General features: G+C 42.0%; 1 pseudogene; it reads left to right on the forward strand.

Annotated features, from left to right (window-relative positions):
* Positions 1-1,094: 1,094 nt before the first annotated feature.
* Positions 1,095-1,233, forward strand: LOC123047854 (uncharacterized; annotated as a pseudogene).
* Positions 1,234-13,788: the final 12,555 nt, after the last annotated feature.

The raw sequence follows: 13,788 nt of genomic DNA on the forward strand, positions 1-13,788 counted from the left end.
ATACTGCTAGTGTATCCTTCCATTGGAACAGCTGCACATCTCACCCTATCGTATTTGGCAATTTGCTCTTTTATAAAATTATCCGCATCACCAAAGAATGTTCCAGTATCATACTGATTGGGTTGCACCACTATGCTAGATCATTAAGATTTTCTATTTTGTCTCACGCACTAAGGTTATTAGCTGAATCTTATGTTTCGTGTAACCAGAGATTGATAGTAGAAGATTGATAATGGTTGATTCAAATTTAAAAAAAAGTACAAAGACATGAGGCATTTTTTTTAATCCTGCAATTACTATTGTTGGTATGTTTATAAGATCCAAAATGACACTCGTGCATGTGTTAAACATACATGCCAAGGAGGCCTCGATCTCTTGGCGCACCGCTGGTAGCTGCTGTTAGGATTTGGTCTTATCTCTCTGTAACCTCCTAGTCTATCTCTTGTGATACAAGTTGTAATCTGAACAAACTCCTGTACGCGATTAGGGAGTCGCGACCCTGCTATATAACACGAAGCCGTCGCCCAGAACAAGGTACGACGTTCCAACCATTGTGTTTCACATGGTATCAGAGCCTAACTCCTCCATCGCATCTAGCCATCAGAAAAGCTTCCGCCATGGCCTCGTCCTCCACCACCAACCCTGGTCTCTTCGGCCAGATCACCGAGAAGCTTACCCGCACCAACTTCATCCTCTGGAGGACACAGATCATGCCTCAGCTTCGTGGTGCAGGCGTCTTCGGCTATGTGGATGGCAGCACGCCAGAGCCACCCAAGGTCGTCGTCAACAAGGACAAAGACGGGAAGGAGGTCATCGCACCCAATCCCCCTCACCCGATATGGTTCCGGGAAGATCAACAGGTACTAGGTTATCTTCTGAATAATCTATCCAAGGAGGTGCTCGTGCAGGTGACTTCGATCGCCCATGCCCACGAGTTGTGGATAGCGGTGGCAAACATGTTTTCATCCCAGTCGCTGTCACGCATCCACAACATCCGCATCACGCTGTCCAATGCACAGAAGGGGACCCAGTCCGTCACGGTGTTCTTTGCGCACAAGCGCCCCGTCGCCGACAAGCTGGCCGCGGCGGGCAAGCCTCTCGGAGACGACGAGCTCATATCCTACATCCTCGCCGGCTTGGACATGTAGTATAAGCCTCTCGTCTCTGCCCTCGACGCCCGTAGCTCGCCTGTCACCCTTGACGAACTATATGCTCAGATGAGTAACTTTGACCAGAGGGTGGCCTTGTTCCAGGGTGCAAACGGTGGCTTCAAGTCTTCTGCCAACACCGCTATGCGTGGCCGCAATGGTGGCTCACGCTACCGCGGACCGCCGCGCGGGAAGGGCAAGAGTGCAGGAGGCACCAACTACAACAACCCTCGCAGCAACGCTCCTCGCAGGAACAGCAGCAACAGCGGCGGTCGGCCCTCCTCCAACAACAACGGGGGCCGCCGCAACAACTCCACCAAGCGCCCTGACACCGTCTGTTGTCAGATCTGCGGCAAGCCTGGCCATTCAGCCAAGGACTACTGGTACAGATTTGATGAAGATGAAGATTCATCTCAAGATGAGAAGATGGCGGGTGCGGAAGATGGACCATACGGCGTGGACATAAACTGGTATGTGGATAGTGGAGCCATGAACCACATCACTGGTGAACTCGAGAAGGTGACCATGCGGGAAAAGTACCGCGGGCAAGATCACATCCACACTGCTAGTGGAGAAGGTATGAAGATCAGTCACATTGGTCACTCAATTATTAAAACCCCTCGTAGAAAAATTCATCTTGGAAATTTTTTGCATGTTCCTAGTGCCTCGATGAACCTTCTCTCCATTCATCGCATCGCCATTGATAATCATGTATTCCTTGAATTTCACCCCTTCTTCTTTTTGATCAAGGATCAGGCAACGAGGATGGTTCTGTATCGAGGTAGATGCGTTCGTGGGCTTTACCCGTTGATTCCGGAGATTTGAAGATTCAATAAACAAGTTTTTAGTGCCACCAAACTATTGTCTACATGGTGGCATGATCATTGAGGACATGCATCTTTTTCTTCAGTTGAAAATTGCTTAGGAAAGATAAGCTCCTATTTGTTCGAGAGCGCAATGTTAAAATAATTTGTGATTCATGCCAGAGAGCCAAAAGTCATCAACTACCTTATCCCGTGTCTACTAGTATTTCTACCAAACCATTGCAACTCATTTTTCTGATGTTTGGGGTCCTGCACCCTCCTCTGTTGGTAGACATACATACTACGTGAGTTTCATTGACGACTATAGCAAATACTCATGGATCTATCTTCTAAAGAAAATATCGGATGTGTTTCAAGTCTTTAAAAACTTTCAAGCTCTTGTTGAGCGAAAATTTGATAGCAAAATCATAGCCATCCAGTCTGACTGGGGCGGGGAGTATAAAAAACTCAACTCCTTCTTTCAAGAACTTGGCATATCTCACCATGTCTCTCCTCACGCTCACAGCAAAACGGGTCTGCAGAACGCAAACACAGACACGTCGTAGAGGTTGGTCTTGCTCTTTTGGCTGGCGCATCTATGCCCCTCAAATTTTGGGATGAGGCATTTCTCACCGCCATCCATCTTATCAACATACTGCCTAGTCGTGTCATAAATAATGAAACTCCAACTGAAAGGCTTCTTCAAGTCAAACCAGACTACACAACTCTCCGTGTGTTTGGATGCGCCTGTTGGCCCAATCTCAGGCCATACAACAATCGCAAGCTCATGTTCCGCTCAAAATAGTGTGCCTTCATCGGATATAGTGCTCAACACAAAGAGGTGAAGTGTCTTGACATATCCACCGAACGTGTCTATATCTCCCATGACGTCGTGTTCGGCGAAACAAAATTCCCCTTTGCCGATCTCCATCCAAACGCCGGTGCCCTACTTCGCAAAGACTTACTCTTGCCATCTCATCTTACCGGTCTTGAGCATGGGGAAAATAATTGTGATGATTCTTTGTTGACTAATCCTCATAATCGTGCGCATGAGCATTGTGATGATGCAGATACATCTCAGGAAGAAGATGGAGAATAAACTACTAAAAACGGTGAAGAAACAGCCCTCAACAGGAATGATTTCATGTGTCCTGCGTTGGGGGGCATATCTCCCTCTGGATCAGGGCTGCAGCAGCTCGGCAGCCAATCTTCCTCGGGATCGGCGCGGCTGCAGGACGTCAGCGCCACATAAACCGCACCGTCATCTGCCAGGCGCGATACTGCTGACTTGGCGGTCGACACGCGGCCTGGTGTGGCTCGCTTCGGCCTGGCATCTGGCCTGCACCAATCATCAATGCCCATGCGGCCCACTGCGGCTTGCTGGCCCGCTGGTGGGCCCTTCCACTAAACCCGGTGCTCGCGGTCCAGTGCGGATCTGACAGGCGATCGATCCAATGCTGCTACGGACGCAGGCACGCAATCCGGCACAGCTCCAACTAGGCCCACACCATCATTGCAGCATGATGGGCCTGCTGCAGACTCGGGATATGGCACGGGATCTTCTGTGTCGCCTTCCTCCACTCCGCCAACTGCAGATGCTGCAGAAAATCCTGCTGCACCGGGGAATCTGCCTCGGGATCACTGGGATCTCCAGCTGTCGGATCATCTGCGCCAGTTCCTCTTCAGCCACGTACACGCCTTTAAAAAGGGGTAATCCAGCCTATCAATTACAAGCATGTAACTAAATTTGGTCTAGCATGTTCTACAGGAGAACCAAACTCTCTCGATGAAGTACTTGGAGATGCTCATTGGAAGAAGGCTATGGAGGAAGAATATATGGCACTTTAGAAAAATAAACTTGGCACCTGATTCCGATACCACAAGGTAAAATTTTAATTGACTTAAAGTGGGTCTACAGATTAAAAGAAAATCCGATGGAACCATAGACCGCTACAAAGCAAGACCTGTTGCCAAAGGTTCTAAGCAACGGTATGGCATAGACTATGAGGACACCTTTAGTCCTGTTGTTAAAGCTGCTACTATCCGTCTTGTCCTATCTATTGTTGTTTCTAGGGGTGGAGCCTTAGACAGCTAGATGTGCAGAACGCGTTTCTTCATGGTATTCTGGAGGAGGAAGTGTACATGAAACAACCTCCTGGGTTTGTCGACAAAAACTCACCCTTCCATGCATGTAAGCTTGATAAAGCCCTTTATGGATTGGAGCAGGATCCTAGGGCGTGGTATTCACGTCTCAGTCAGAAACTGCAAGCACTTGTTTTTGTCTCTTCCAAGTCTGATACGTCACTGTTTATTTACAACAAGTTCAATACATCCATATTTGTGCTCATTTATGTTGATGATATTATTGTCACAAGTTCATCTGATGAGGCAGTGCCAGGACTGTTGAAGGATTTGAGTGTTGAGTTTGCTCTCAAGGATCTGGGATATTTACACTTCTTCTTAGGCATTGAAGTAAAGAAGCTTGGAGATAGTCTGCATCTCTCCCAGGAAAAATATGTTGCTGATTTGGTAAGAAGAGTTGGTCTGAAAGAGTGTAAACCTTCACCAACTCCCTTGTCTAGCACAGAAAACTTATCCCTTGTAGAAGGAAATACACTGAGTTAAGATGACAGCACCAGGTACAGAAGCTTAGTTGGAGCACTTCAGTGCTTCACTCTAACAAGGTCTGATATCTCCTTTGCTCATAATAAAGTGTGCCAATTCCTTCATGCACCTACCACAGTTCACTGGACTTCCGCCAAGCGTATAGTGAGCAAAAATATTATGAGCGTTGGTCTCACTTTCAGCAGATCTTCATCTACTCTTGTCAGTGCTTTTTCTGACTCTGACTGGGCAGGTTGTTTGGATGACAGACGCTCTACTGGTGGGTTTGTTGTATTCTTTGGACCCAATCTCATATCTTGGTGTGCAAAGAAACGAGCTACTGTGTCAAGATCAAGTACGGAAGCTGAATACAAAGCAGTTGCAAATGCTACAGCAGAGATCATTTGGGTTCAGTCCATGTTAAAGGAACTTGGTGTGAAATGCACTCAGGCTCCATGCTTATGGTGTGACAATTTGGGTGCAACATATTTATCTGCTAAACCTGTCTTTCATGCACGAACAAAACACATTGAGATAGATTTCCATTTTGTCAGAGAAAGAGTTGCTAATAGACAATTGGAGATGTTTTGTGCACTCCAGAGAACAGGTCGCAGATGGTTTCACAAAGGCGCTGCCCACAAGGAACTTTGAAGAATTCAAGCGTAATCTCAACTTACAAAGTTGTGATTAAGGGAGGGCGTTAAACGTATGTGCCAAGGAGGCCTCGATCCCTTGGCGCACTGCAGGTAGCTAGGTTGTTAGAATTTGGTCTTATCTCTCTGTAACCTCCTAGTCTATCTCTTGTGATACAAGTTGTAATCTGAACAAACTCCTGTACGCGATCAGGGAGTCGCGACCCTGCTATATAACATGAAGCCGTTGCCCAGAACAGGGTACGACGTTCCAACCATTGTGTTTCACACCATGAATATTTTAAACATGTCAGCTTTTCAGGTGCTCTTATATAATTTTAGCTGCAATATTTGATTCTTGTAATTTCCTATTATGTAATTATTATGACAATCTTATCTTCCATTTATGAAAGAAACGTTTAGAAAAAAAGAAGTATGAAAGCAACCAGCTATTTTCTTTGACCTGAATGCATCAGTAAAAAAGTATTCATTAGTTCATGGTGACTTAAATATGATTTCATATGACCCGCAAAAAAAGGATTTCATACATATTTCAGAGTTCTAAACTGCCATAACTTTTTAGAGATCCTTGCTTCCCCCTTCAGTTCCAACAATAATGCAAAATCTATGTGATTGTTAGCCCTTTTCACATTATCTTTCAACATGACCTTTTTGTAAGTAATTTATCCTCTGTTTTTATTTTATTTTTGCTTTTCAGAGCGATGAGATGACAGGCACTACTTCTAGTAAGGTCAAGAAAATCCATACACAAGGTACTCAGGGTTCTGCACGAGATACGGTGCATGCTGAAGAAACAAAAATGAGGGAGACCATTCATTTTGAATGAGATCTGATGCATGATCCAATACAATAGCAACTAGTCAGACATGAATTGGTAACTTCATCGAATTGAAGAACACTAGCAGTGAAGCATCTGCATTTTAGTAGCAGGGGAACAAGTCAGCCCACCTAGAAGCGGCATCACCATTACAAGTGGTAATATCAAAAATTTAACTTCTGTTTGAAGTAAATGATAGGTATCTCTCGCACTAACACCTTCTCCCAAAAAAAAGACATATCTGATGTTAAATACCCAGATTGTTCCCTCAAAAGAAAAAATACCTAGATTGTCAGTACGGATGTAAACTGCACACTGTTTAAGCCCACTTATCGGTCAAAAAGTTCAAGAAAGATTTTTTTTCTGGAAAATGAACTATCGAGCCATCAAAAAAATGGTCGGGCTTTGCGGCACCGTTTATCACATCATTTATATTCCTAATTTTCAGGAATGCTTTCACTATTTATCACAAGTTCTTTTATGTTGGTTGATTGCTTTCCCACTAGTAGAAAACAAGGCTTTGGTTGAGACCTAGGTAAGGATATTAATCCCGGTTCACTCACGAACCGGGACCAAAGGGGGCATTAGTCCCGGTTCGTGAGGCCAAGGCGCCAGCCGGGCCTCGGGGGCCATTGGTCCCGGTTCCAGACACGAACCGGGACCAATGGGCCTCGCTCCTGGCCCACCACCATTAGTCCCAGTTGGTGTCTTGAACCGGGACCAAAGGTTGTCCTTTAGTCCCGGTTTTAGCCACGAACCGGGACTAAAGAGAGGACTATATATACCCCCGCCCCTGCCCGCCAACAGAGCCAGTGCTCTATTTTTTTGGCTGGCCGTGGGAGGGGTTTGTGATGCTCTAGCTCACCTCCTATGCACATGAGGTGTTCGATGAAATGCCCGAGCCACACTTAAGCTTTCTCCTCTCGAAGCTCCTTGTCTAAACTCCATTTTCCTCAAGATTTGTCTATGTTTGGTGGTCCATCCTGTCTCGTCCCCTTCCTTACCACCATCGATCACCCGCGTCGATCTCGTCGACGGCACCACCGTGGTGAGTCTCTTGTTATTATCTTCTTTCTAAAAGAAAAAAATTCTACTTGTATGATTTAGATAGATACTTGTATAATTTTCTTCCTTTTATTATTGTTTGTTATTATATAGTGCGATGGTTTTGGTATCCGCCTCCGTCGGCCATCGTCCTGTCTATGATTCGGATGTGGTGTGTGTGTGTGTGTGTGTGTGTGTGTGTGTGTGTAATCTTTTATAACTATTTGTTTCATATAGTGTTTATGACAATTATGCCGACCAATGTGACATAGATGTTTTTATCTAGGAGGTATGTGAACTGGAAATTCTAACTGACCCTATAGTTGAGAGGTTAAATTTAGTTGAAAAAGAAAACAATTACTTGAAGAAAAAATTGAAAATAATTGAGGAGGAGAAGATGAGATTGGAGTTGCATGTTGCGGATGTCGTCGATGATCACAAGATCAAGATGGATGCAATGTGCTTGAAGATTAGAAAGATTAGAAAATATGTCATTCATACTGAGGCTTGATATCATTATGTCGTTGGATCAATTATTACCTTAGTTGCGATTATGATCGCATATGTTGTTGCATTGAAATGTTTTACATAGTTTCAATATATGGTTTAACTAAATGCTCTAGAGAGCTATATGTTGTTTAATGAGAACTATGTATGAACTTTATGTATTTATTTTTTCAGTAATAACATTTGATCACTACTGTATTTTAGTTTTAATGCGATAATGAACTTCTATTAATGATGTGGCTTTGAATGGTGCATTTTGAACACACAAAAAGTCTGGAGTTCAAATAAGTTCAAAAAATGAAATCTCTTTGTAATTGATGAGTTTCCGTCTGAAACTCTGATACTTCGAAAGAGATTGTCCATTTTGTACACAAAGTGCATCCAGGTTTTGCCGTAACCCTCTCAACTTTTTAGTGATGATACCATGCCAACTTTCAACCTTTCAAGAGTCCATTTGTAGTGCTTTTCAATTTCAGGGTCATTTAGCTAAAAAAATCAGTAAATGCATGAAAAATACCAAATGGAGTCAGAAAGGGTTGAAAATTTTTGATGTGGCTTTGAATGGTGCATTTTGAACACACAAAAAGTCTGGATTTCAAATAAATTCAAAAAATGAAATCCCTTTGCAACACATGAGTTCTCGTCTGAAATCATGATACTTCTAAAGAGATCGTCTATTTTATACACGAAGTGCATCCAACTTTTGTCGTAACCCTCTCAACTTTTTAGAACATGTTATGTGGGTGAAATAATGATACCATGCCAACCTTTTCAGAGTTCATTTGTAGTGCTTTTCAATTTCAGGGTCATTTAGCTAAAAAAATCTGTAAATGCATGAAAAATACCAAATAAAGTCAGAAAGGGTTGAAAATTGATGATGTAGCGTTGAATGGTGCATTTTGAACACACAAAAAGTCTGGAGTTCAAATAAGTTCAAAAAATGAAATCCCTTTGTAACAAATGAGTTTTCGTCCAAAACTCTGATACTTCGAAAGAGATTGTCCATTTTGTACACGAAGTGCATCCAGGTTTTGCCGTAACCCTCTCAACTATTTAGTACATGCTATGTGGGTGAAATGATGATACCATGCCAACTTGCAACCTTTTCAGAGTTTATTTGTAGTGCTTTTCAATTTCTGGGTCATTTAGCTTAAAAAATCAGTAAATGCATGAAAAATACCAAATAAAGTCGGAAAGGGTTGAAAATTGATGATGTGGCTTTGAATGGTGCATTTTGAAAAAAAAAATAGGAGTTCAAATAAGTTCAAAAAATGAAATCCCTTTGTAACAGATGAGTTTTCGTCCGAAAACCTGATACTTCGAAAGAGATTGTCCATTTTGTACACGAAGTGCATCCAGTTTTTGTCGTAACGCTCTCAAGTTTTTATATCATGTCATGTGGGTGAAATTATGATACAATGCCAACTTTCAACCTTTTCAGAGTTCATTTGTAGTGCTTATCAATTTCAGGGTCATTTATCTTAAAAACCAGTAAATGCATGAAAAATACCAAATGAGGTCAGAAAGGGTTGAAAATTGATGATGTGGCATTGAATGGTTTTGAATGGTGCATTTTCAACTTCAGGGTCATTTAGCTCAAAGAATGAACTAATAGCAAAAAGAATGAAATAGAAAACTTTTATGAAACTCTAATAGCAAAAATAATAAACTAAAAATAATTAATTAAATTATTCTGTTATGATCAACTAAATAAAAACTATAATATTCTTCAATAGCAAAAAGAATCAACTAAAAAGCTTTTATAAAACTCTAATAGGAAAAGGAAACAACTAAAAAGATTTTAAAACCTCTAGTATTTTTTAAACTAAAATTATATAAAATTTATACAACTAAAATTATCAAAGTAATTTTTGTTCAAAACATTAATAGGAAAAAGAATTTTCATAAAGAATTTTTTTGTTAGAAACTTTAATACTAAAATAACAAAATATGTTTTTGATTAAAAAAGACATTTAAAATAACCTAAAAAATACCAAATTGAATATAATGGTAAAACACAGTAATATTAAATAACAGGAAAAACAATCACTCAAAAATCTATTTTTATAGTAAAGTTATTCACAAACTAGTGATTCACACAAATTTCAGAGAATTCAAATTTAAACTATTCAAATTTGAAAAACTAATGGCACTAACAGAAAGTTTATAATATTTGTGACATAAAAGCAAAAAAGAATCACTGAAAAACTATAAGTATTTAGCTATAAGTAGAAGCAAAAGAAATAAATAAAATAAAAAAACAAAACAAAAAAAGTGGAAAAAATAAAAAAAGGCCACCTATTGGGCCACCACGGCTTGAATACGATTAGAAACCCAACCAGCTAGTTGGGCCAGGATTCAGGCCCGCAGCAGGCCAAGTAGGCCCATAGGCAAAGGGGTGTGAGATTAGGTCCGTAAGCCTGGAGTTGAGAGGAGCTTGAGAGGGTTGGCGCAGCAGCGCTTCTAAACCACTCTCGAGCCCTCTCAGCTAGCGAGGTGGGGCTAAACATTTGGCCCCGGGCAGCACCCTCCTTTCTTCCCGGTTGGTGGCACAAACCGGGACCAATACCCACCTTTGGTCCCGGTTCGTGCCACCAACCGAGACCAATGCACACCTATGGACCCGGTTCTAGCCACCAACCGGGACCAAAGGTCTGTGCTTCCCACCCTTTTGGCTACTGAAAACTGACCTTTGGTCCTGGTTTGTGTCAGGAACCGGGACTAAAGGTAGGTATTGATCCCGGTTTGTGCTACGAACTGGGACTAAAGGCTTTCTTATATAAGTGGCACTTAAGAATTTTTTTCCCATTCTCCCTCGACGCCAATGCCCCTGCGCCCGGATGCCGCCTGGCTGATCCTCGTCGTCGCCGACGCCTCCCCGACCTCGTTGTCGCCTCCTCGACGCCTCCCCGCGCCCCTGCCCTGCCTCGCGCCTCTGCCAGCCCCGACCTCGCCATTGCCAACCGCTCCTCGTTGCCGGCGCCGCCCCAAGTGAGCACCCCGCCTTCCCCCCTGCCCCGCCGCCCGCTGCAATTTTTTTATTCTTATAAATTTAAGTAAATGGATATGCATGTATGCATATTGTTCATATGGATGTATGTTGATATATGGATGTATGCATAAATGGATATGTATGCATATTGTTTTTAGTAAATGGATATGTATGCATATATTTTCATAATTTTTCATACTTTTTTTTCATATATATGATGATTTTTTTTGTTCGTAGATGACCATATATGATGTTTTCTTGTTCATACATGATCATATGATGTTTTGAAAAGATTAGAATTGTTATACAAAAAAATGGTGCATATGATCATGATTTGCTTCCAAAGATATATACTTTGCTTCTAAATTGTTATCAGTGAATTGCTTCCAAACGAACATATATTTGCTTCCATGAAAAGGGAAAAAGAGTTATATTTTAAATTTCATGGGGATATATTTGCATATGATATGTCCTATGTTTTGCCGGAGTGTTGATTCATTTCCATTCCGGCAAATTTCAGGCGCTTGATATGTCCTATTTTAGCAAGGTTCATGCCGGATTTTTCCGTGAATTAAGCATGACTTGTGCTAGAATATGTAGGAAATATCGAGTGCCCCGGATTTTCAAGAAAGAGAATTAAACGACATTTCGAGTTGACTTTAAGTCTGTCGGGGCTCCATACATGACAGTCAAAAAATCAATGAGGGGAGAGTCTCCACCATATATGAGAGAAGAAGAATGCCGACTGTTGTCGTGGGGGTCGCTTTTCCTTCTTCTCCTTGTGTTAGACCTTTGTTATGCACTAGGGGAAGAAGGAGTAGCGACCATCATCGACGGTTGAAACATCGGTGAGGGAGTGTCCACCATATATGAGAGAAGAAGAATGATGACTGTTGTTGTGGGGGACGCTTCTCCTTCTTCCCTTTGTGCTAGACCTTTGTTATGCACTAGGGGAAGAAGGAGTAGCAACCATCATCGATGGTTGAAAAATCGGTGAGGGAGTGTCCACCATATAGGAGAGAAGAAGAATGTCGGCTGTTGTTGTGGGGGTCGCTTCTCCTTCTTTTCCTTGTGCTATATATTTTAATGCACTAGGGAAAGGAGGAGTAACGACCATCACCGACGGTCGCAATATCAGAGAGGGAGTGCCCACCATATACGTGAGATAAGAGTTTAGGAAGGAAGACTTGATAGACCTAAATTCAACCCGTTGCATATTGAGTAATAGTGATCTGTGTGTTGAGTTTCCTGGTAGTTGCCCTCGACTGATTTTCAATGTTTCAAATATGAACATAGGAAATGTTTGACGATGAAAGAGAATTTGTTATGTGCAAATACTGTGAAGACGAGCGCGGCATGTGCGACAGGCCTCACCTAGTTGGTGGTAGGTGCTTCAGCATCATGCTGCATGAGACATTCGAAGTGGATACAGTAAGTCACAACGGCAACTCTTGTTTCGTAATCAAGCATGACTTCTGCTTCTTTTGCTTCAACTTATAATTTTAATTTTTTACAATTCTACTAGCGTATCTTCTGCCATACAAGAATGTATGTCTTGGATAAGATTGGTTTCAGTACTATGAAAAGTATGGAGGTAAAGAGAGTTCACTTGAGGATCGAGCATCGTTATACTTTTGTCGTAAAACTATACAATGCAGACACCTACTCCTATTTTGAATGCAAAAATTAGAGAGCATTATGCAAGGCCTATGCATTTGAGCCTAATATGCTTGTCACATTTGATATTCGTCCGAAAGATGAAATTGAAGGTAATATCGACATCTGGGTCGATGTGCAGACGTCTCCAGTTCTACCATTATGTGAGTTTCTCAACCATATTTATTAAGTAATTTATATTGGTTATTTAAAAATAGTTGACAACTAATTTCTATTGACATCTTATTTCCATTCAAGCAAACACGTCCTGCGCTTGGTAGACAACACCTACTACTATCCCGGGGCTGGACTAAACTGCAAGGAGATAAGTCATTATGTTTCATGGCTTGAGGATCTTGATACTGTCAAGACAGGTTATTTTCCTGGACTTCGAAATATTAGTACTAAAAACGTGCGACCACTAGTCTGCGTATTGAACTACGATCACATCTATTTACGAAAGATGGTAAGATTTTTACTTTTTGTCCTTAGTGCATCTTTTGCATACATTATTTTTTAAGCTAAACTTCCTTGCTAAGTATGTTACTATGATGTTCTCCAACAGGGACTCCTGATGAATGTTGTGCCTCATTGGATCGAGCCTGAAGGTCGCATGACAATGGTTAGCTTACTGCCAAGATATCCTGCATTGTACATGAGTGCATTCATGATTTCTCAAAGCGAGCAAGTCTTAATAGTCAAAGACTGGAGCAAAATTGTGAACGATCACAGCAGAGCAATACTAGGGGGCAGCAATCAGAAGCGCAGTCCACAATTAGGAGATGGGTTCATCTGCATTCTCCAATATGATGGAGCAGGAGTGCTACACATGTTTTATGCTATTTTACCTGAGAGAGAGCAGCAGGAGTTATTAGCTAGCTAGAATGAGTTTGAAGATGTTGATGTGCTACACTATGACTATGATGATTAAATAGCTAGTGTTGGTGGTAGTGACTATGATGATTATTATTAGCTAGTGTTGGTGGTGATTAGATAGCTACACTATGACTATGATGATTAAATAGTGTTGCCGGTAATGACTATGATGATTATTATCAAGTGATGTTGGTGATGATATGATGCAAGAGTTTTTATATTAATATGATGATGATGTTGATCATGATTATCATGATGATTTGTATAGTAGCTAGCGTCAACCAAGCACGGAGAAAGAGATGTCACTTCTCTCTATTAGCTAGCTAACACAATATGAAACCCCTAAATTAACCCTCCAAAACCCTACCCCCCCCTTTAAAAAAACAAAAACTCCAACGCTTGCGAGCTGCTGGCATGTGGCAGCCTTTTGGTCGCGGTTGGTGTTACCAGCCGGGACTAAAGCTCCTCCTGCATGGGCGCCCCGCAGCGGCCACGTGGAGCCCCTTCTGTTCCGGTTCGTAAGCGAACTGGGACTAAAGGTTTTGGGATTTAGTCCCGACCCTTTAGTCCCGGTTCCAGAACAGGGACTAAAGACCCTCTCGAACCGGGATTAATGGGCTGTTTTCTACTAGTGTCCTATGGGCTTTCTGAATTTGCTTTCTTTTAAAGTAGGCCAATTCCCATTATC

This window comes from Triticum aestivum, chromosome 2B (genome assembly GCF_018294505.1).
Source record: "Triticum aestivum cultivar Chinese Spring chromosome 2B, IWGSC CS RefSeq v2.1, whole genome shotgun sequence".
In the NCBI taxonomy this organism is placed as follows: domain Eukaryota; kingdom Viridiplantae; phylum Streptophyta; class Magnoliopsida; order Poales; family Poaceae; genus Triticum; species Triticum aestivum.